Source organism: Gymnoscopelus microlampas, assembly GCF_963454915.1.
Source record: "Gymnoscopelus microlampas genome assembly, chromosome: 4".
Lineage (NCBI taxonomy): Eukaryota > Metazoa > Chordata > Actinopteri > Myctophiformes > Myctophidae > Gymnoscopelus > Gymnoscopelus microlampas.
The window spans coordinates 15,803,576-15,829,086 of record NC_139941.1 but is presented as its reverse complement, the minus strand read 5'-3'; the positions used below and the strand labels follow the sequence as shown (position 1 = coordinate 15,829,086).

Genomic DNA, 25,511 nt, shown 5'->3' with positions numbered 1-25,511 from the left:
AGTTAAGTTTCGTTTGTGTTCTCTTGTTTGGGAAAAGTTGACGTCTATTACACAGCCATCTCAATGGACTGGCTGAGTAAACAGGCAGTAATCTTTATCAGGGAGTTGCTCTTCCTGTTAGTCAGGAACTACTTTCTGGTAGAAGTTATTATTATCATTTACTTTCCACCACTGTCTGTTTTGAACTCAGACTGGTTCACACAGGCTCTAAGAACATCTCCCATTACACTGAGATTTCCAAGTATTGTGGCTTTCCTGATGTTTGTCTGTCGCACAAGGCGCACATGCAACTAATAACAGCCATATGTTACTGGCAAACAAATAAATACATCCCTCTTCCTCTTTATTTGGAAGAACGCACAGACCAAACCCATCTGTTCCTGTGACGGGGGTTGTCCCTTTTCATTAGGCCCACCATTTTAAGTCCTTTCGCGGCAGCTGTACCGACTATACTCTCACACAATATTGCAAACCCATCAATTGTGCTGCCGATAAATATTACTGTAGCTTTGACCGCCCTCAAACTAAAGGCCATTGTTTGGAAATAATAAGTGAAGTGCACATGGTGTGACTGTTGAAATTGAAACGTGCGGTTCAGTGAAAACTTAATCCCCAACTGGACTGCAATGAATTTAATAAAGCTGCCAGACCAGCTCTGCATGAAGCGACTCTAAGAACTAATGGCAGGGGATGTGGACACGAGTCATTGTACAGACATGAGCGAGCGTACCGAAGACACACTATCACCTGCTGCCTTCAATGGGGGGAAGTAACGGAGATCTACAAGCTCATAGTGCGGCACCGAGTGCCGCGCTACGAACTTGTAGATCTGCTATTTTTGAAAAATCGAGAACATTTGTGCAAATGAATATTATATTATTTTAAAGCGAATATTTTTAACTCAAATCTGTGCTTCTGGGGGTCCCTGGAACAACATATTTTGATGGGGGTCCACAGCCAAATACATATCATTGTGGGGGTCCTTGACATGAAAAAGTTTGAGCGCCACTGATATAGAAACATTGGTATTTTCAGAAAACTGTTGGGATTCAGAAGACATTTGCAGAATCAGTCTCAGGTCTTAATGGGTTAACTCACAGCTGCTTTTCAACGAGGCTACATTACTGTAGACTGTGTGCAGACACTCACATGTGGGACAAGTAGTGTAACGGGTTTCCCCAAGTAGCCAGTTTAGGCGAATCACCTCCTTGAACCAAGTCCTTCATCTTTGTTAAGTGCAGACCTTGGCCAGAGTGTTTACCAAATAAAAAGATAAAGCAAATAGGCTTGAGGCACAGCAAGAAATTCACAGGTGTTACCGATGATACTAATGAAGGCTATGTTCCATTCTGGTCAAACAGAGTCAGGGTGCTGATATTGTGCATGTTGGCCTCACTGGAAACACTCAGCTACACCAGTGGGTCTCAAAGCGTTCCTCATGGTTCCTTGAGGGGGTTCCAAGGATCCATTTGGTTCCATTTGTACACTCTCAGAGTTATGGGGGTCGTGGAAATTATGGCTGCTGTGCATAGAGCCTATTGATTTCACAGCATGTTATTCTGGAATATTGTCGTTGCACACACTTGTGTCACGACCAAAGAAAGTGTTGGGCAGTAATTAGTTATACACTACTGTAATATTAGTAGCTTATTGTAATACAGTAAGTAGTGTAACTGAGTGGTTCTCAAAGTAGGGTCCGGGGACCCCCAGGGGTCCTTGGGGTGGTTCCAGGGGGTCTCCAGCAAAATGTGTTAATATAGCATCACTCTCATTTTAACTTTATCCATATTTTATACGTTGGCTATAAAAGAAACGTGCAGATATACAAGCTCTCTTATATAAGCTTCTATAAGCTTCTTTTTTGTTATTCTTGAAAGTATTTGAAACATTTGAAAACAATTGTCCCAGTATGAAAGTAGGGGTTTGTCACAATGCGCAGAAAGAACAGATCTATAAGCTATATCAACATGTTGCAATGCAACATGCTGTTAGCTTGCAGATCTGTTCTCTTTGAGCGTGCGACATGCACAAAAGTAATACAATATGTAATATAATAGTATTACTTTTTAAAGGAGTAATAAGTAACTAGTAACTCATTACTTTTCCTGAGTAAAATAGCTAGTCACTGTATGTCATACAGTAATTATACAGTATAATGTGTATATTTGTGTCCTTGTAGTTATCAATAGAGCCCTGTGGACTGCAGATGAATTGTGTTGTATAAGTATAGTATGCAACCATGTCACATGGTTCAGCCCGAAATACAGACAGGTTCTCAAAGGTTACAAATGCAGCATTTTAACCCATTAAGTACAGCACTCAATACTTACTGTCCACCACTGGTTCTTGGGTAAGAACAGAATCTACTGTAGACTCACTCAAGAGCACATTTGAATGTGTGAGTTTGAACCAAAATAATTCATTATTGTGCTTCAATTCTACAGTTGTATAATATTATAGGATTATTATTATCATTTAAAATATATATATATTTGTAATAATTTAATCATCAGAGTCCTCAACAGGCCTGAACATTTAATCCAACCTGAACAGCTCTTCAACAACTCACTCGAGAGTCACGAGCGGACAGAGCGGTGACACAGAAACACAACATAATCAACTCTAATCAACTCAAGAACAGCATTTGGCCCTGTTTTAAAGGAAGCTAGCAATCACTTTGGCTTCTACAGGGGCGATTCCTGCTGCATTCCTGCAGAGTTTCTGGGTTGACAAGAGGCAAGGACACACCTCACGTTGTGAACAGACCGTCAAGTTGCTTTGCTCAGGGCCACTCTCTGCAGAAAAGCTGCAACCCTGCTCTCTTCTTACCATAAAAGAATACGTGTCAAGGCAATACGCGCCCGCTGCCTCCAAACACTCTGGAATAATAGACACCGCGACACACACACATAAGCCATTTAAATCATGAATGGGCTTTATAGATTCATAAATATGCCATTGCTCCGACTCTGCAATTCGGGTCACGGCAGTGATGTTATATTCAAACAAAGGCTTTGTTGCCGTTGGAACGCCGGAAGTGCCTTTTCCATTCCCGCTGAATGCAGGCGTCTAAATAAGGAATCCGACATTCGATGTCTTTGGGGTGAGGTAGTGATAAAGCACTGAGCGGTCCCCCCCCCTCCCCCTATTTTATGGCGAGGAGGAGCGTGACTGCGGTCTCCCCCGGGATATCATTAGAGACGACGTGCACAAGGTGGGCGCAGGCGAAGGACACGCTTCCCACCGAATAGGAAGAAATTCCCTGAAGGTGCCAAAGGCCGTCCAAAGGGAAAGCCAGCTCCACACACACGAGTATACAGCTGTCTGCCTACGGATCAAGGTGACAGCCGTGATTTATCAATTCATGGCCAATCTATCGCGTATTTTCTGTTTTCTCTCGGGAGTTTGTGGCTTCAACTGGTGTTTGACTTTTGACACAAAGGCTCGTGTCTGTGAGTCGCTGTGAATTATAATTGCTAGTTGCAGTTGTAATTGGTACAGCGGGCAGAATCTAGTATGACGTCTTTGTCAAAAAGGCACGAGGTGGCTCTAGGTGGCTTTCACAACAAAGAGATTTTGTTTTGAGGGCAACAAAGAGCATACTTAGTATAGAGCCATGATGAGGGACCCCAGTCGACGAAGTATATAGGGTTTAAGTGGTTAAATTCAAGCCTTAATGCAACTAGCGTGACGCCTCGGCGTGTGGCCGTGCCTCTTATCAAGCCCACCCAGTTGGTTCAATTAAGACAGCACGTTCCCCAATGTGCTGATGATTTAACGTTTCTACTGATGACCCCGCAGGGACTCCAGGGTTAATTATGAAATTCCGAAGCTCATTAAGCCAATTAAGCAGCACTAAAGCAAATACTGCATAAGTAGCATGAAACTGCATGGCTATTGATCCTGGCTCCACATTTCCTCGTTGTGGCCAAGGTTTTTAAACCTTAATATGCTGCAGCAGTACCCAGGGAAAATCTCTGCAGACAATTCAAATACACTTATATGCTATAATAACGGCAAACCACTTGCAGTATTATGACAGAAGTCACAAGGCTGCTTTCATTGGCCACTGAGTGGCACGCTGGGCGGGGTCGAGCAGTTTGGTCGGTAGGCAGATAGTGATGATTGAGAAAACAAGCATCAGCTGGTTACAGTTAACGCTCTCCTTTATATGCCCTCTGTTTGGTAGCTAATCTCACAAGACTGATTCTGCAAACAGCTGAATCTGTCAGCACCACTGCCTTAAAGTCCAAAACAGGTTCCGGTTTCTACCCCAAAAAAGAGGTGGTGCCTCCAGAGGCAAAAACTTAAGGACAAAACTGTCACCCCCTTTTTTTTCCCTCCTTATTTTTTACTGAATGGGTTCCCAGATTGGTTGGTAGCTGACAGAGCTTCACAGTGTGAATGCTGGTGCTGGGGTATCTCTGGCACGAAAGGGGCGGCAGTGACTCGGAAAAGGGGAATTCCCGGTTCGATTCCCAAGCAGCTCCCCCCACGTTAGTGTTGAAACGTCTGATCCTTTAGCAAGACACACACACACACTCACACTCACACACACACACACACACACACACACACACACACCCTAAGTGCCTTGCGTGGTTTCCTCTGCCGTCTGTGTGATTGTGAATGGGTGAATGCACTTTGGATAAGGTTGGGACCAGCTTGTTCCATTGACCCAAGTCAGAATACAATTGATTGATCATTTCATTGAAATATAAAATGCACGTGCCCCATCCATCTGACCACTGAAAACGCTGCAGCCATTGCCGTGTTTTAAGTGGCCAGATGGGTGGGCCGCGGACACTTTTGAGATCAAGTGGGCCCCTGATCCAGAAAGGTTTGGGAACCACCGCTCTAGACAGTCATCAGAATCAGAATCACTTTGTCACTTTCCTTATGTACTTACATACATACATAAAATAAAATACTGTTCCCCCTCAGCTACTTGCAGTGCAACATAAAACATAAAGCCTATCTAAGAAACATAAAAGCTAACAAAACTAACAAACAAACAAATGTAAACCCCAATATGTATGACGTGCAATTCATTTAAAAAGTTACCAACACAGCACATATAGGTAAAGTCCCATGGTACAATCCTATTCAACACCATCTACAACATGTACTGCACATGGGATGAATGAACGTTATTTTGAAAGATGAGAACGAGTATCCACTCTGACCATTCGTGCTTTATGACGTAAAAACAAGAGCGTTCTGAAATTGAAATTCTCTGATGTGTTACAGGTACAATTACCCCTCTCTGTCGGAAGGACATAAAACGTATGGATCGCTGCTTCAACTTTATATTCAGGGCACCACGGCAAGGAGCAATGTCCAGCAGCAATGGCCAAACGGGAGGCATGCGTTAATCCGACAGACCTTTTCTCCGACTATGTGGCATCCGTGTGCGGTTAGGGTTAGGGTGCGGGTTTGGTTCGGGTTTAGTATTGGAAACGTGGCCAAACAATACCTTTCACTGTCTCGCTTCAATGCCATTGGTTTAATACACGTCATACACTTTTCTCAGTCTATCTATGGATTATTACATTGTCTAACATCTCGCAACGTATAGGAAGGTTCAAGGACAGCTCAAGGAGATTTTGCTTCATGTATTTTTCGGTGCTTTTTTTGCATAAAGAATCGCAGACAGCAACCCACTTCAAACACTCGCTAAACATTTCTTTTTTTTTTTTAACCCAAAGGCTTTTGCTGTAGTGTATGCCCCGCCATTAGTGCAAAGGCTTAACAATAAGCGAGTCTGATGCGGTGCATAAGTGCTTTCCCCCCGCCCCCCCCCTGTCATCATTATCTTTTGTGAGAGAGAAGGGAGAAATGCAGAAAGAACGCCTTCGAGTAATTTAGGGCCCCATGTCCTAGAAGTGTGAGGTTTGGATATATGGTGTCGATTACACGAACTGAGGCCCCTTTTATGTGGCCCTCGTACCGCCAGTGAGGAGCCACTTTATCACCGCCGCGCAGCACACGCGGGACTGTGGATGCTGCCTGCCGCTGGCAAATTTACAATCCGTGCCAGCACGCGCCATGCTATTTCATTAAGCTAATATATTCACCCACGGGCTGACGGGGGGGGGGGGGGGGTGCTGAGACGTGCCGCTGCTGGCCTCGATGTGCCTCTCAGCAGACACCATGACCTGGATCTTCCCTCCACCTCTGTCTGGCATATCCATTACCTCCATAGGCTGATTTATACTTGGTTCCGCGGCGGTGCTGCGCGACAAGAAAACTATAGCCGATCCACAAGCTCTACAGCGCGTTGTTGCGACGCGACGCGTCCCGAGCTTGTGGATCGGCGATGTCCCGCGCTGCGACACTGCTCCGCAACCAGGCGTAAATTAAGCAGATCCTCTCAAGACCATCCCTCCCAAGCCCCCCCCCCCCCCCCCCAATGCCTGCATGGCTCAGCTATTCAAACCCTCCAGCCTCGCCCCTTTTGTTTACGAGAGGCCATTGATTTGACACCGGTGGTGTTTCACTGTGGTGGGGGGGAGACGTTATTTGTAATCCGCAGACTGCCAAGGGTATAGCCGGGCCGCCAAAGCCGCTAAAAATGGATTATACTCCATCACGCGGCGGTGTCGCTTACCCAAAGTAACTGATCTACAAGCCAACGACCATGATTAACTCACGAGACGCATTTGGCTTTCACCGCGTCAGACCCGACCCGACGAAAACCACACGACGATGAAATTTAACCCTATACTTTATTGACCGGGCGTTCCCCCAGGGGTCTATGCTTGGCCTCCTCCCTTTTTTCCCTCTACACCAGTGATTCTCAACCCTTTTCATATCAAGGCCCATTATTTATTCGGCATTTGGAGCCACCGACCACCGTTTGATGAGAGTTAGCCTCTCAGACTCTAAACGTCGAATATTTGGTTAATCGTTGGATAAGATTTTGGCCACAATTCCATGTTGTATTGATGTGGGATCAATAGGAGAGATAACAGGCAAACGTTCATCAAAATAACACTTGTTTAATTAAGTAAAGCAGATGTTTAACAATACTTTAACTCTTGAGAGCGTAAAATGAAACCAAATGGACCCGTAAGGGTCCATTTGGTTTCATTTTACGCTCTCAAGAGTTAAAGATCTATAAGGGTTCATTTGGTTACCAACTCTCCATCATTTAGCTGGGGACCACCTGGAGCCCCCTCAAGGACCACTGGTGGTCCCCGGACCACTGGTTTGAGAACCACTGCTCTACACCAAATCTCTTCACTTCAACGTGACGCATTGTGAGCTTTCGGAAAAATCAAAGCTATTTTTTGGCATGTCTTTCACCTGTTTTTGCCGAATGTTTTGCCCATTATGACATGCCCAGAATAGAGGACATTATGGTTCATGTGGTCAAACAGTCTTTTTTGAATCGGGATGCACTCCCGGAAAAACTGTCGGGAAATGCAACGTTTTCGACTGGATGTCATATTTTTTTTAAGATGCTTTCTCAGGCTCAGCTCCTCTCCCCTATCCCCGGATTGCCTCGCTATGTGTTGTCTCACCAAATATTTATGAATTCCCCGATTCATAATGCATTTCTAAGGTGACAGTCCTCAGTGGGGTTTCTCGCAGAGAAAGACGGATGCATTTATTTATGGGCCGGTCGTATTCACCAGACAAGTCCCGATGTTGGCTTGGACAGCTCGGAAGCTCGAATGATGGCACAGCAAACTGGAGCTGAGAGAGAGAGAGAGAGAGAGGAAGAGCCTTTGCAAAGAGCAAAAATCTTGATGTGACTGATGCTTGGTATTACAGCAGATTATGATATTTCTTGCATAACATCCTCAGAGGTATTGAGCAATAGGCGGTAAAAATTCATTCAAGCTGATGTTTCCGTTTAAGCCGATAAGAGCAGCGTATGAATCACGGTGCCACACAGACGCCGGGGCTCACACCATCCCTTGCTCTTGGGGCCATTAAAAAGCTAAAAGCAGCCAGTCCCCATAACTCATCACCATCATCTTTCCTTGTGAAGGGGATTTTCAAAGTAGGCTTTGAGAGCAACAGCGTAACGGATATCATGATGCTAGTGGAGGAACAACATCTACACAGGCCGTTATGGGGCGAGCATTAACTCCCAGCAAAATAGTGGCCATGTATGCACGAACAGCTTTACCGCATGCATTCAGCGTTTTCCTTTTGTTTATTGCAGAATTATGCCGTATACGTCTCTTAAGTCGGTGGATTTCAAGCTTTCTGTGCCCATGAAGGCACGCCAATGGGAAAGTCAACATCTGAAGGTATTCATATGGAAAATTGCCGATCTACAAGCTCACTACGTGTCACGATGCGACACAGAGTAATGAAAATCCGCTATTTTTGCTGCTTTCGAAAATTCGTGGGGAACAAAAAAATGTATTGAAGAATGTTGCCTATAATTGCATGATCAAAAGATGGCTGCCAGGTTGAAAGTGGTTGAATTCTATATTTTGAGGGTATAGAATGTGACTGTGCCTATCGGGAAAACGAGCGTGCACAAAGTATTGACACAGTGAAATTAAGAAACATAACTCATAACTGTTTGCGCTAACGTGTGGTTGTAACAAAATGCCAGGGCACAAACTGGTCTTGTCTCGCGTCACACCAGTGCGCCGCAGCGCAGCGTTTTGGGAGAGCCACTGCTCTAATTATCTGGGAAAAAAAATGTATCCTGCTGTAAAAAAAAAAAAAAAAAGATTGATCTCAGATACCAGTGAAATGTGAGTTTTCGGTCCTTCTGCGACAATGCTCCATTACGTTCAATGACCTTGGTGTTGATAACACAGTTTGAACAGCTTAGTGCTGCGGGTGCAATCCACAAGATTAATTCCGCACGCTGGCTAATGTGAAAATGGTGTTCAAACAATGAGTCGTTTTTCCCCATTAAACCATTAAGACCGGGAACGCATCTGTGTGTCATTTTAAGTTTTCCTTGGCTATATAAAAATAGCAGATATACAAGCTCATAGCGCGGCACCGAGCTTGTAGATCAGCTATTCATTTATTTTTTATCGTGAAAATGTCTGCAAATGTCTTCTATATCCTAACAGTTTTTCTTTTTCTCTTTTTTTTTTTTTTTTTTTACTTATGTTGCAATATTATCAATGGTTTTCATTCAAACATGTCAAGGACCCCCAAAATAAGATGTATTTGTCCGCGGACCCCCTCCAATCTAAAAATATTTTGTTCCAAGGACCCCCAGAAGCAAAGATTTGAGTTAAAAATGTATACAAAAGATTTTCACACATTTTTCCAAAAAAATAGCAGATCTATAAGCTCATAGTGCCGCGCTATGAGCTTGTAGATCTGCTTCCCGGCCTTAAAGGGTTAAAGCACTTCTGGAGCTATGTATCGTTGTTGTCGGGCAGAAACCTCTTAACTCCATATTTTAACGTTTTGTGTTTTTTTTTGTAAATTAACGCCCCTACTTGATCATACTACAGCGCCACACAAAAGTAGCAAAAGTTTTGATGCTTTTGAATTTGAATCCTGAAATGTAACAGTTTTGGACATATGAGGTTTACACCCGATAGAGACGATATGGAGGTAAGAGCTATGTTATATGTCTGAGGTCTCCAAATGGTGCGTTTGGCTGTGTGCCTCTGCAATGCATCACACAAACATCTAATTCATTTTGTTCTTGAGAACTGCACTGTAAATACGGATTTTTATCACATGCACTGGCCGGTATGGGAACAGATACAACATACACAGGTCATATCTCACCTCAATTTAAATTGGCTGCAATTTCATTTCACCTTAACCCGTTAAGACCGGGGAAAGCAATCACTTTAACCATTATTTTATACTCTGGCTATTCAAAAATAGCAGATATACAAGCTCGTAGCGCGGCACCGAGTGCCGCGCTATGAGCTTGTAGATCTGCTATTTTTTTTTTTTTAAAGTCATGAAAATTTGAGCAAATCTTTGAAGATATATATTTTTTAAAGCGAACATTTATAACTCAAATCTTTGCTTCTGGGGGTCCCTGGAACTAAATATATATCTCTGCTGTCCGGCAGGAACCAGCTAACTCCAAAATGTTCATTTTTCAGGAAATGAAAAAATTCTGGAGTTAGGAGGTTTTGTTCATCATTGATAAGAACAGCTGAATGGACCTCCAAGCTCACAATGAGGTTGGAGGTCAAAAGGGGGTGGAGCCTGGAGTCAGCTAAACCAGCTAACTCCACCCCCCTTTGGTGAACTTAGCTGGTTTAGCAGAAAGTTTGAGTATCCAATGGAGTTAGCTGGTTTTGTCAGAAGCGCTTTTTAATGCTTTTCATTGGTTCAATATTTTTTCTACCAACACACAGACGTAAAGGGTGTTCAATGGCCCTGATTTATGGAAAAAAATACAAAAGCGCCAAAATGTAGTTAGCTGGTTTCTGCCGGACAGCAACGATATCAGTGGTTCTAAAACGTTTTCATAAAAAGGTTCTAGGGACCCCAGAAGCATTATTAAGCCCTCTAGGGTTTAATAATAAACATTATTTGTATAGCTCTTTAACAAAACAGATTTACAAAGTGCTTCACAAAAACAAGATACAAATTACAACCGTAACAATAAAGATAAAATGAACACAACATAAAATAAAAACAAATAGAGCATAAAAAAGGCATAAAAAGAGATAAGCACGGATAAAAGAGAGGCAATGACATAAACATGACGACAAAGCCTCCATACAAAAGTAGGTTTTCGGAAGGGATTTGAAGGAAGACTTTGCTAGTCTTAAATTGTCAAGTAGGGCGTTCCAAAGTTGGGAGAAACTATTGATTATTGTCTTATCAATTATTGTACTGATTACCTTTTCAATGAATAGATTAATCAAGAATTTAAAAAAAAAAATGTAATCGTTGATATGTCAACGATTAAATTAACCACTTAAGCGTCGTTTTATACTTAGTCACACAATGGTGTTGTGCAAAACAAATGAAAATTGATAATATATAAGCTCACAACGTGTTGCATCGTGACACGTTGAGAGCTTGTAGATTGGCTACCTTCACTATTTTGGAATTTGTTTAAAAAATAATTTAAACATTTCATCAATAAAGCAATAACATGCTCAAAGGAGGGATCAATTACTAATCGATAATTGTATTATCGACTATCGATATTTTTTAATATTCGATTAAATCGAGTTGCACCCTTGAACAAACCCTCGATAATAAAAGCAGGATTTCAGAAGTGATTTGAAGGAAGACACTGTCTGATAGTGCTAGATCTTCAAACAGGGCGTTCCAACGCTTACGATAAGGTGCCCGAGCAGCAAAACCCAGACCGCCCCTGGCAAGTTTTAAGAACAACCAAGAGGGCCCGATATCTGAGGATCTCACGCTGAGCTCTGGCTCATTCAGAAGCAGAATAATCTCAAATGTAACAAGGAGCCTGGCCCGGCAAGGCTTTAAAAGTCATCAGTAAAATCTTAAAATCAATTGTAAAACCCACAGGCAGCCAGTGAGAAGAGAGGCTAGGATGGGTGCGATAGGGACGCATTTCTTTGAATTGTTTAAGAGTCTAGCAGCTGAATTTTGCACCACTTGGAGATGGGAGATCTTTTCTTACCGAGCCCAGAGTTACAGTATATAAACGTGATGGAAATAAAAGCGTGAATGACCTTGCACACTACATATTTTCAAATTGGCCCTCATCCAGAAAAGGATGAGAGCACTGCTATAGGAAATGTTTTGAAGTTGAAGAAAATACAAGCACGCCTCTCCAAACCGAGCTGGACATACATTTGGTCCATGTATCCCCAGAACTGTGGTTTGAAATACCGGCCAAAAAACAGGAAGTATTAACTCATCAATATGACAAATGAGTGTGTTCGCTTTCAGCTGTACCGACAGAGAACAATATGGAGTTCTAAAAAAACAACACCTGTGAGATTACATCAAATAAATAATATTAGTATAAAAGTGTGTGCGCGGCTTGTTTTCATAGACCTGGTTGCTGATTTGTCTCGAAGAATCTGGATACACTGCTAGTGGCTCCCCATTGGCTTAGACAGGTCTAAGCCAATGGGTAGCCACAAGCAGTGTTGCTTATTTATTTCGCAGAATCTGGCCACACTGACAGCAGAGTGAATGAAAGAGGAGGAGAGGGGGAGAGAAGAGAGACAGGGGAGGAAGTAAGATCCCATAGCATGGGAGGACGGCCTGTCTCCCCATTGGCTTAAAGGACAGGCAAAACGGGGAAGTGTCCCCATTGGCTTAAAGGAGTGAAGGACAGCCAGGACAGCCAATGATTGAAAACATGTTGCGAATCTGTTGAGGATGACTAGTAGGTCAGTCTCTCTTAGACCAGCGCTTTGCAAGCAGGTGGTAAAAAAAGTGTGAAAACAAAAAGCATATTCACGTTTATAGTATACATTGTACATTTATTTCAAACAAAGTAGGCTACCAAAAAGAAAGGACCATGGGACAGATTGTTTACTGTGGTGAATTTGGTGAATTGCTGCCATACGCATTTTGTCTTGATGTACTCTGTTTTAGTTTTTCCACTCCTAACATTGCATTTGTGTTTCGATAAGCCTATACTGAATTCATGTACAGTAACCACACACACTGTTTATTTCCCTCATGATAGACATGTTAATATCTCCCACATTTAGCTTAAAAGTTTTGACATTTGTGAATGCATTTACTGGTCAGGGGGAATGGTCACTGTGAATGCTCTTTTTGCCCGCATAATGCGTAACTTACTCAACACACACAGTGACATTTAAATAAAGAAAAGATATGACCTGCTCATAGCCCCCCAGCAGACTCATTCTTCAGGACCAGAGCTAATTGTCTGCTGTGTCAGACAATTTAAAAATACCTCTTGGTAAAAGCCTCATATTGCCCAAATCCCAACACTCGGATACTGTATAGAGTACAGTATAGCACGCGCACACACACTCACTATATAGAACAGCGCGCGCACACACACACTCACTATATAGCACAGCGCGCGCACACACACACTCAATATATAGCACAGCACGCACACACACACTCACTATATACTGTAGCGCGCACACACACACACACACACACACACACACACACACACACACACACACACACACACACACTATATATATATATATATAGCACCTCTCCTATACATTATAGCTTCCTAGCCTTCACAGGTTTCTGTTTTTTTTCCCATGGCTTATATCCTGTGGCTGCTGCTGTAATGTGCCTGTGTGCAGAAATGCCAAGGCATTGCGGGGCTCATTAGAATGTCCTAAAATACCTGGGGAGAAAGATGCAGATGTTCTATAAGGAGCCAGCAGGGCAGACCCAAGCACAGAAATAGCACAACCATCTTCTGTGTTCAAAAGCCAATGCCTGGAACACAAAACAGTACAGGATGGGCTACAGTGCACTGAACTACGCGCAACGTGCAATTGTGTGATTGATACAGGAACCGGCAATAGTTGTTGCTTGTATAAGAAAATTGTTATATTAACTGACAATGACAAAGGCTTCGATTTTAACGGACTGTCCTCGGGTGTCTCTGTGTGAAATACAATACACGGATATAACTGTAAGTAAACAGTCTCTTAAGGACCTCCAAGCTACAGCATTTATTGGATGAATTGGTCATATTGTTCATATTCCGTAAATGGGCAGAACGTCGTCAACAACAGAATAACAGTATCACAGAAATATAAAATACACTGCTTTATGACGCCTGAAATAAAAATCACACCCAGTGTGAAGTGAGTGGTGCCTTTGATGAGTTAATTATGCGCATGTGTTGCACTCCTGTTCGTGTTTAATTAGTGTAACTGGTTGCATCTTTGTGTTGCACTTGCAATCAGCTGCAGCTGTTGAGGCCAGACACAAACATGTTGAGGCCGTCCGCAAACATACGGACGGACAGACACACACACACGGTCAAATGTAGGAGTGGTTGGCACCGCTCAAAAATAAAAGAAGAATCATGTGGTTCTCGGGAGCCAAATGGGAACGGTGTGGGTGGACGGTGGACGTCACAAACGTAACATGCCCATATATGGAGCTGATTCTGCATCGCGGACAGTTTTATAAGCTTTGATGATGTCACGTTTTTGACATTGCTCGGTGACATCACAAGTTGGCGTGGACGGTGCGCGTCACAACGTAACACAGTGTGGGGCAGCAGCTTACACTTCCACCAGAGTAATGGTTCTCATTGTCGGGTTCGGGGACCACCAGGGGTCCAAATGGAACCTTATTGGGTCTGTAACCCAGAGAGTGTACGTGTCCATTTGGTTCCATTAGTACACTCTCAGCGTTAAATAAGCCCTGGGGGTTTTGCAGTGTAGATTGGGGTTCCATTATAGGTTATTTCGGTGATTCTCAACCGTTTTAATTTCAAGGACCCCCAGTTTGATACCAGTTTTTATCTCTGGGACCCCAATCCACAATCTCTCAGTGTTCATTTAACTGTGAGAAATGTACCAATGGAACCATTGGTACATTTCCAGAGTTATACAGACCTGTAAGGGGTCCATTTGGACCCCTGGTGGTCCCCGGACCCTACGTTGAGAAACAGTGCAGCCAGTGGTACATTCTGTCACTAACTCCTGAACTGGTATTGTGGTCCGACACTCAAGTGTTTACTTTACTGAGCCTCCCGTGGAAAGACAAAGTGTATGAGGCTTATGGAGGAACATTCAGATACACTGACCAGGTGGCTGAGTGAGAGCATATAATGTGTGGATGGAATCTCCTTTCAAATCAACTTCAATCTACGGTATGGCCCCTCCTAGAGGCCAATAATCTAGTTGTTCTCAACCTTTTTCCCTAGAGCCACCCTTTCTTGCATCTGACACAAGCCGAAACCGCCCACACAAGCAACACACACGCACGCGCGCGCGCGCACGCACGCACGCACACACACACACACACACACACACACACACACACACACACACACACACACACACACACACACACACACACACACACACACACACACACACACACACACACACACACACACACACACACACACACACACACACACACACACACACACCAGTGTTGCCAGATTCTGTGAGAGAAACAAGCAACCAGGTCTAGGAAAACCAGCCCAAAATAAGCGACTTATGGGCCACATGAGTACTTTAACATGTACATCAGCTATTTGAAAATAGCAGATCTACAAGCTCACAACGCGTCGCATCGCGTTGTTGTGAGTTTGTAGATTGGCTATTTTCAAATAAAATCTTGCGGGGAAATTATGCTAAGCAGATCTGGCAACCCTGACGCGCACACGCATACACAGTTTGTAAAGTAAAGCCCTATAGCCTATCCTTTTTTTTTTTACGATGAATAGCGAAAATAGCCATTTATAGCCAGCTATTTTTGCTATTTTTAAAATGTTTTAATTTATTTTGACAATATAATGACCCCAAAAATGCAAGTTACGATTTTGTGCAACATGTTATTAGCCTGACACTCAGCCTGAATTTTCATTTCGTTTCACTCCATTATTCAGTCTGAAAGCCCTCTCAATGCAGCCGATTGCTGAGATGGGGGCGTGGCCAAAGTTGTTTTTTTCAAAGACTCTTTGGCGATTTGTTCGTACTGGATTATCCCGATCCCGATTCGTCGATCAGATTTTCAACCGAGGCTGAGACCTCCTATGAGAGCGTCACCAGACCAGAATCGCCTGAACATATTTTTTTAATGGCCGTGGCTAGCGATTCACGGGCTGGAGCCAGGCTAACATGTTATACCTTTAAACAGACATGGCTTCCCCCCCCACTGGGGGAGGTGGATTAGCTGTTTTCATGATTGTTTCCCCCTAAGTTTTAGATTTCTTTCTATGCTGAATTAATTATTTCTTGAAATCCTGTGTCAATGTAGTTTTTCGTCGCGGGACGACTAGAATAGCTACTAAAGACATTAGGACTATACGGCTACACAAGTTAACAGTCAATTGTACATAAAACTTAATGGCATGTAGGATGACGTTTACACAGCTATATGTGAGAGGCGGCCGAGCATGCAGACCGTTTAATTTTTTCTTCTTAAACGTGGGTTTTTGAAATGACAAAAGTAGCCCCAGGAAAGAGCCCTGTGAGTGCATTTAATATTATCCATGAGATGGAGAGAGAAAAGAGAGAGAGATTAGTCTAATGCCACATTGTCACTATACCTGGCAGTGATAGAAAAAGTACTACTTTTTTAACTAAAGTAAAAGTATCAATACTGCAATGTAGATATACTCTGTTACAAGAAAAAGTCCAGAATTAAAAATGTACTTGAGTAAAAGTATAAAAGTATTGGTATCAAAATGTGCTTAAAGTTCCAAAAGTAGAAAGTACTCATTTTGCAGAATGTCCCATTTCACAAGTTTTCAAATGTATAAAATGTATAAATATCTTTGGAAAATAGCAGATCTACAAGCTCACAATGCGACGCGACGCATTGTGAGCTTGTAGATCGGCTATTTTCAAATGGCCGAAATGTATATAGGGCTGAAGTGGTTACTGTATGTTTTGTAATAATAATCAAAATCTACAAAGAAACTAGTTACTAAAAGTTTTCAAATAATTGTAGTGAAGTAAAAGTACAACATTTGCCTTTGAGATGTAGTGCTGTAGAAGTAAAAGTACTGAAAATTGGAAATACTCCAGTAAAGTAGAAATACCTCAAAATTTTACTTAAGTACAGTACTTGAGTAAAGGTACTTACACCACTGATACCAGGGTAAAAAGTGTCTGACGTGCAACGGAAAACATTTCCATGCCTCTCGCCACTTTTTGAGTTGACAAGTCGTCATTTTTGTGACCCGGTCAGGCATATAACATTAAACTAAGTAAGGATGTTCCGATCAAATCGATAAAAACATGATATTTCTAAATCTAGCATGCTTTTTAGGCAACTCTACATATTTCAAGACAGCATGGTATTATATTAGCTTTAGTGCAAGCTGAGGTCCAGTGCCGCTGCTAAACATTAAATACATTTCTGACTTACTGTCGCAAATTGTGGATAATGTCTGTGTGTATGACAGATGAGCACAATTGGGCAAAATATACAAATGCTCAAAAATGTATCAGGCTTAAAGGAGTAGTTCACCCAAAAAAACGACTTATTTTTAATCAACTGTATACACACCCTGCATGAAGCCTTGACTTCATGAACATTTTTTAGTTTTGTCGCATTCCTAAGCCAATAATGTGATGACCGGCAGAGTCTGCTGGCCTAGCGGGGCACTAAGGCTCTAATGTAGCCTGACAGTGCATCGTGGTCATGACCCGGTCATCAAATTATTGGCTTAGGAATGCGACAAAAAACAAAGGCTTCATGGGGGTGTGTACTTGATAGAAAATAAGTATTTTTTGGGGTGAACTACTCCTTTAATACTGTAGCCATTACTGATCAAAATGAAAAGTTGCCTTGACCAGAGGACTCATTTTGCATTGGAATGTAGGTGCTGTAGAGTATTGATGTCTTGTATTTTACACAAACTATTCGTTTTTTCCAAAGTTTTCTACAAGCGCACATGTCAACATGGCGACACGTGTTAGCTTATAGATCTGCAGCTTTCCAAATATTTTTATAAATGTTCGTTTAAGCAAAAAATAGGGACGCCAGGGTTAATGTGGTTAAAGTTTCTCAGAACCCTTCTATGGTGCATTGGACAAGCACTAGAAGATAGGAGGTAAAAGCAAGGGTAGCAGAAATGGAAATACGCTTAAACCCCGGTCAGTGTAAAATTCCTAAAGGAATACAAAATTAAAAAAAAACATGTGCTTGCAAAATGCTCTTTCATTACAGTTGACGCCACGAGATTAACAGGGGTCAATATGTCACATAGAGAAACGGTGTTTGTTGACAAGAAAAGGTCAAATCCTCACTTTTCACCCTGGAGATAGAGAAGGAAGTGTGTGTACTGGTGAGCAAACCCTTGCTATCTGTGAAAATTGCTTAAATTACCCCATTAACACCAGTGTAAAGGCTGTCACGGGGGAACACGCTTCCAGCATCCATTTGAGCAAATTATACAGCGTTGGGCTCTCCATTGCCATTTCCCTTGGAATTCTCCCCGTTCAGGCAGAGCTTGTGTTAACCTGGAACGCCTCCGTGTCAATTTTTTTATTGGAGCTAAAAAGCATTTATTTTACACTTTGGCTATTCAAAAATAGCAGATCTACAAGCTCATAGCGCGGCACTCGGTGCCGCGCTATGAGCTTTTTTTTTTTAATCGTGAAAATGTGTGCAAATCTTTGAATATATTATTTAAAAGTGAACCTTTTTAACCAAAAAAAAAGGTAAATGGTGCATTTATATAGCGTTTTTATCTAAAGCACTTTACATTGATTGTGCCATTCACCCATTCACACACACGTTCATACACTGATGGCGGAGGAAACCATGCAAGGCACCAACCTGCTCATCGGGAGCAATTAGGGCTCTTGCTCAAGGACACTTCGACACAAACTCTGGGGGAGCGCCCCAGCCCGGGATCGAACTGGGAACCTTGCGGTTTCCAGTTCCCTCTACCCGGCCACTCTACCCCTGAGCCACTGCCGCCCCAGCCCCAACTCAAATCTTTGCAACTCGGGGTCCCTGGAACAACATATTTTGAGATGGGGGTCGGTGGCCAAATACATATCCTTTTGGAGGTCCTTGACAAGTTTGAGAACCACTCATATAGAAAGATACGTTACTGTTAGGATTCAGAAGACATTTGTAGAATCGGAACCTCAGGCCTTAATGGGTTAAGCCCGATTCATACGCGCCGGGTGTCTTGCGCCGAAGAATAGCCGACCTACAGTACAAGAAAATGTTAACTTTTTCTGACAAATTTGCCCAAGACAAGGGACAACAGAGTTAATGTGATTAACAGACATTTTTGATTGCATTGTTAAATTGTATTATTAATCAAACACAGCACTTTCCCAAAAGGACAATTCAATTCAGTCTGTCCAGAATCAAGTATAAAACATGCACTGAAGATAACAAAAATGAATGACCATGGGGGGGGGGGGGGGGGGGGGGTATCGAAAAGTGGAGGGATGGGCTCCCAGTAAATCAAACCCTGGCGAGAGAGAGGTTGAGCATATATATACCGCCAGTGCCATGGGGCACATATATATAGCACCAAACTCAAGTCAAATAATAATGAGGAACACATGACTGACAGAGAGAGGAGCGGTGCGCTGGAGGGGTCTGTCGCACTTCGTCCGCAAGCTGTTGCAATACAGAGCCTCCCCTCACTACCACACAGCGTGGGCTCACCCACCGCCTTCAATTCCAGCTCCAAGTCCAATATGCCAATTAAGGTGAGCCAATTAAAACCCAATTCCAGCTGAGACCAGCATGCCTTGTGCCTAATTGTTATGTTGTAATTAGCTCCAGGGAGATGGATTGGTCCGTGTGCGCCGTAATACACACAACATGCACGGGCACAGGCATCCCATCGTGTTGTTTGTGCATACGCTTTTTACGACTGCAAAGAAGGCATCGATGTGGATACAAAAAAAAAGTTTGCAGAGAAAAAACATATTTTTTTAATGTAAACTAGTAAACATTATTATCCCCGGGCACGTCAGGTCAGAACTTAACCTAATGTCACCCTGACAACCAACCAACAACCAATAGAATCACAGCGCTGATGTCCATCTGGGCTATGGGGAACTGCAACCGCGACTACAGATCCTATAGCCAGCAGGGAATGGGATGCCCACGAATACAGCCCGTGGCAAAAATGCAAATAAACTGCTTAATTTGAGGAAAAGTTAAGAATCGGCTTCCTCACTCCTTGCATACAGTATACCAATGGTCAATGTCAATGTGCAATTTCACATTGATTGTTCAACCCACTGGAGAGGAGCTGTATTCATTTAATAGTAGGATAGTATAAAGTCTGGGGCACAACTGTTGAAAAGTTAAGAACAAAAACTGTACGACAGACATAATTAACTGACCAATCATAGACCTCCTGTCCCCTGTGACTGTGCATAACTTTCTCTCTGGAAACACACGGACATGTTGACTTGTCATTGAGAATTGATGATGTAAGACAGTGGGTCTGACCATGTCGTCAGAACTGCAACATACATACTTTTAACCACTTTCGCCCTGGAGTCCCTATTGTTTGGCATGTCATTTTTTTAGATATATTTTCTTCTTTTTTTTATTCAAAGAGAGCAAAAATAGCAGATGTCGTGAGCTCGGCTATTTTCACTATCCATCACACTATGAAATATACAGTAGGGCTTGAAACCAGGGCCCACGCGACGCACGCGTGTGTGTGTGTGTGTGTGTGTGTGTGTGTGTGTGTGTGTGTGTGCGTGTGTGCGTGTGTGCGTGTGCGTGCGCATGTGTGTGTGTGTGTGTGTGTGTGTGTGTGTGTGTGTGTGTGTGTGTGTATGTATGTATGTATGTATGTATGTATGTATGTATGTATGTATGTATGTATGTATGTATGTATGTATGTACGTACACGCACAAACAAAGGTCGATATGCTACACGTGAAGGGAAGGGAGAGAGGCTGTGGGAAAAGCAGATGATTTTTATAGGAGGCTTCATTTTTACATCATTTTCAAAGAGCCGTGGGTCTTTTTTATAAGGACAGATGACTTTAATGGCGGCCATATGTGTGCGGGGCGCACTCAAGGCTGTTAGTCTGCCAGCCGCCAAATGGAGGTGAAAATTACATTTTACTCATCCCACATATGAGTTCCACTAAATGATGAGTATTGATTCGAGGCCCTAGCGTTGAAACTACAGTATACTCGCATGGTGTCGTTGGTAATAAATTCCCTTATGGATACCGTGGCAATATTATGCAATATTATTATGCCCCCCTCCCCCCCTCTCCCCCCTGACCTATGGCATCGGTCCGCACCTGCCAGGGGGATGCTTGAGATAATTGCAGGCAAATCCATGCAAAGGAAACAACACATACATCAATGCCGCTTACAGATATAGTGATTGCGAGAAGGCATTGTGCCTGTGCGCGCTTGCCACACAATCAGTTATGATTTATTGATTGTACCTCCTTGTAATGTGTAATGCAATTGCTTTTTATTGCTTTACATGGAGCCAGGCTAATAAAACACCCGGGCAGGCCACCATGAAAAGGCCCGGGGAAGAGTTGCGAGATAGATATAGAACGTTAAGGAACCTATTGTGAGATACACAGCTTTAAAAACACAGCGGAGATATACAGACCTAGGAGCATATTGTGATTTGTTTTTGTTTTACTAGGATTCCCCATTATCTGACGCCTTAGCCACTGCAAGCCTTCCTGGGGTCCACTAGAAACATTAATCACAACAACAAAAGCAAAAATATACACCCTGAACATTAATCATGACAATAAAAGCGAAATAAAACATGTGAAATAAATATAACAGACTACAACCAAAAGATAACACCACATGTTGAACATCGCAAGACATACGACAACATACTCGTACACAGAATACTCAATTTAAAACACATTAACTCGACCAAACAGAGGAATAGATTTATAGCACTGTGTTCCAGTCATAAGGCCAGTAGTATGCTTATTTTAAACTTTGTCGCACAAAGGTGTTATGCAGCGAAAATGTTGCTGATTTATAGGCTCACAACACATTGCATTGCAACACGTTGTGAGATTGTAGATTTGCTATTTTCAGGGGTGGGGAAAAGATAGGCAGTGAATAACATTCTGATCTTGCCCTGTAAATAGAAGGAGATGGCATTTCAAATAAATAAATAAATAAATAAATAAAAAGCACCCAGTCTAGACTTTTGTTCCTGTGGAAACTCAGATCTTTTAATGTCAGCAGCAAACTCCTCTGTGTCTTTTATCAGAGCATTTTAGCCAGTGTTTTATTTTAAGCAGTGGTTTTCCGGGGATGGGAGCATTAGCCTGCCCTGCAGTACCTCAGAAGATAGGAACGGGCTGAATAAACTAATCAAAAAGGCACGTTCCATTATTGGTATCTCCCCCGACTCTTTGGAGATTGCCAAAGAGCAACGTACCAAAGAAAAGAAAAAATGACTCACCATACTGCAGTATGAGGGTCATCCTCGGCACCGTTTTTTAACCCATTAAGACCTGGAACGCATCTGTGTCACTTCTTGATTTGAGCTAAAAAGCATTATTTTACACTTTGGCGTTTTTTATATATATTATTTTAAACACATTTTTTACTAAAATCTTTGCTTCTGGGGGTCCCTGGAACAAAATGTTTTGAGATGGGGATCCGCGGCCAAATACAAATACTTTTGGGGGTCCTTGACATGAAAAAGTTTGAGCACCACTGATATAGAAACATACGTTTTTCAGAATACTAAAGGCCAGAGGAGCACTTTTAGCGTTACCATGATGTAATACCGAGAAGTTTAGGAAGTCTTTTATCCTCACCGCCAAGGTATTTCAATGAGGCAGCTGTCAGCTACAGTATAGAGTGATCTTTGTTCTATACTGTACAGATGAGTGATGGTGGCTGTCCCCTCTGTTTGTTTTTGCTTTGGGTAAGACTTTATTTTAAAGGTTTCGTGACATTCAATTTTTTTATGACCTCAATTACACCCCAAAAAAAATTAACTTTGAACATTTAGTGGATTTTCTGTGGTCTGGGGTTTTCTGAATAAATAGGCTGAAAAAAGTGCTGGGATTGGCCCCTGGACTTCACAGTCCATTAATCCTGCCCCCTATCCTCCCCACCCCTCCCCTATTGAAATAACCCACACTGGACTTAACCCACCATTCATGGTAAAACAGTAGAACAGGTTGACAGTTTCACATACCTTGGACTCACTTTGGACAATAGACTTAGGTTTGATCAGCACGTTAAATCTATCCATACACGTTTTCAGCAAAGACTTCATGTAATCCGTAGGTTCAGATCTTATCTGTTGCCCCTTATCTTCTGTTATTACTGTACAAAAGCATTATTCAACCTGTTCTGTTGTATTGTTCCGCATGTTTTTTGCACTATACTGTCCATGGCTAACAGAAACAAATTGACACTGATCCCCCCCCTGTATCGCTACTTAGAACTCCTGCTATCTGGGCGAAGATACTGAACCTTGAAGTGAGAAAGGGTTTGTTTTAGTAGGAGTTTTGTCCCCTCAGCCATTGTGGCATTAAACAAACTAGGATGGTTTTATATGTATAGTGGGACTGGGGACCTCATGTATTGTCTTGGTGTTGTGTCGTGTTGTTTTGTGCCATTTGGTTATATGTTTGTTTTTTTGGTGTTTTTTTTGCTTTTGAACAGACAAATATCTCTTCGGGGACAATAAAGATTATTATTTAGCTCATCATTTTGCATTCATTATTCAATTAATGATGTTTATTGTCAATAAGTCAATGAGCACCTGATTCATGCGTACATTTAAGTAGTTTCCCCTGAATAAACCCGTGTTCCTTTGGTCAGTATGGGGTGTGTATAGTTACTCTCCTGTGTTGGGGATGGGAGGTTATTCCTGCCAATTTCTCAAATAACTCTTCGCCTTTGTTTATTCAAGGTATAGTCAGTCACTTTAAAATGGGGTGTAAAACCGTTTTGTGTTTTGCTGTTGTTTGTTTGTTTGCTTGCTTTACTAGGTGTTTCTTATCTGTAATGATGTACTTAGTTACACAGCTGTAAAGACGATTAATTAAGTCTACGCACAAAAGAGTAACTGTTCTTATAACTACTTCCTAGCCCCATACTGAACAAAATATATAACTTTAATTCAGGTCTAACTACTTTCATACAGAACTAACCATTAAGCTTTAATTATAGAGAGAAAACACCCAATAGCTCAAAGTGTGTAAAATAAGGCTTGTGTGGAGCTAATGGGTGCTTACTAAGTTAATATGTGTACCTTAAAATAAAGTGTCACTGGCTCGGAACCGCTGGCGGTCCGGGCACCTAGCCTCCATTGCAGCCTGACAGCGTGTCACGGGGTCGAGTCCCGATCCCAACGACCTTTGCTGCGTGTCATTCCCCGTCTCTCTCTCCCCGTTTCCTGTCTATGTACTGTACACCTTCAATAAGGTCAGAAAAAGCCAAAAAATAATAATAAAAATAGTGTGTCACATTATTTATTTTCTTGTTTGCTTGTTTGTCTCCATTTTAACCAACCCTAGTTTCCCTATTCCGGGGCGAACATAAGGCAAAACATTGCCGATCTACAAGCTCACAACGCGTCACATTGCGCCACATTGTGAGCTTGTAGATCGGCTATTTTTGACGAGGGGATTTGGTGTAGAGGGAACTAGTAGGCTATAGAGCCCTGGGGGACCCCAACTAAGTATAATACAGGGGGTTTAAATTGTTAAACTGCATGCTGTACACTTGTGACAGTATGAATTTGCCCCTTTGGGGATCAATATGTATAATCTCATCTCATCTAAAATGACTGTATGTCTAAGCGAAGCATGTTTTTCCTTGATCTAGGCAGAACCAAGCGACCTGCAAAGCACGACGTGTTCCGTAGCGATGTAAATTGTTTCTGTAATGTTCTGAGGAAAAAACGTTGACGTCTTAAATTTTAATACATTCCATAAGAACATCAATATGTTCAACTTGAGCTTCCTCTCAGCCTTTAACTTTGGTGTCTTACATTTTAACCCTTTAAGACCTGGAACGCATCCGTGTGTCATTTTTAGACTTCTTTGGCTATTCAAAAATAGCAGATCTACAAGCTCATAGCGCGGCACCGAGTGCCGTGCTATGAGCTTGTAGATCTGCTATTTTTTGAAAAATCATGAAAAGTTGTGCAAATATATATTTTTTTAAACGTTTTTTTGGTGGACATTTCTAACTCAAATCTTTGCTTCTGGGGGTTCCTGGAACTAAATATTTTACAAATGTTCGCTTTAAAAAATATATAATCCATGATTTTGCCACAAATAGCCAAACAAATAAAAAAAATGAAACACAGATGGTTCCAGGTCTTAATGGGTTAATACATTCCATAAGAACATCAATAAAACTTGAGCTTCTTCTCAGCCTTTAACCATGACAGACTTAGTGCATTCACTCTACATTTGTTCAACCAGAGCAGTTATGTGCCGGTATTGCAGCCCTATCTTGAACAAACTGCAAAGTGTTGGCTGGACCGTAGCGGGGCCATGCAGCCATTTAAACGCAGCTGTCGGTGACTGAGTGACGATGTCAGTGGCATAACATACATTAGTTATGGCGGTACCAGTACAGGCTAAGGATAGTGCTCTGACACACAGTATCTGAAAAGGGATAGTTCGCCCCCAAAATGTATTTTTTCCATCGATTAGTCACCCCATGGAGACTTGAATTCATGGATATTTTTTTAGTTTTTGTCGCATTCCTAAGACAATAATTTCATGACCGGCAGCGGTTCTGATAGGAGACACAAAGAGTCTCCTTTGTATCTCCTACCGGAACCGCTGCCTACCGGTCCACTGGTCATCAAATTATTGGCTTAGGAATGCGACAAAAAAATCCAGGAATTCAAATCTCAATGGGGAGACTAATCGATAGAAAAAAATAAACGCTTTGGGTGAACTATCCATTTAAACTGTTGGTCAATAAAATCAATC

General features: G+C 42.2%; 1 protein-coding gene across 1 annotated transcript in view; it reads left to right on the top strand.

Moving 5' to 3' along the window:
* Nucleotides 1-1,503, top strand: part of cabp7a (calcium binding protein 7a) — a 688,996-nt gene extending 687,493 nt beyond the window's left edge. Inside the window, exon 6 of the mRNA XM_084054972.1 lies at nucleotides 1,463-1,503. The gene's annotated coding sequence lies outside the window, so the exon portion shown is untranslated. The remainder of the gene's footprint in view (nucleotides 1-1,462) is intronic.
* Nucleotides 1,504-25,511: the final 24,008 nt, after the last annotated feature.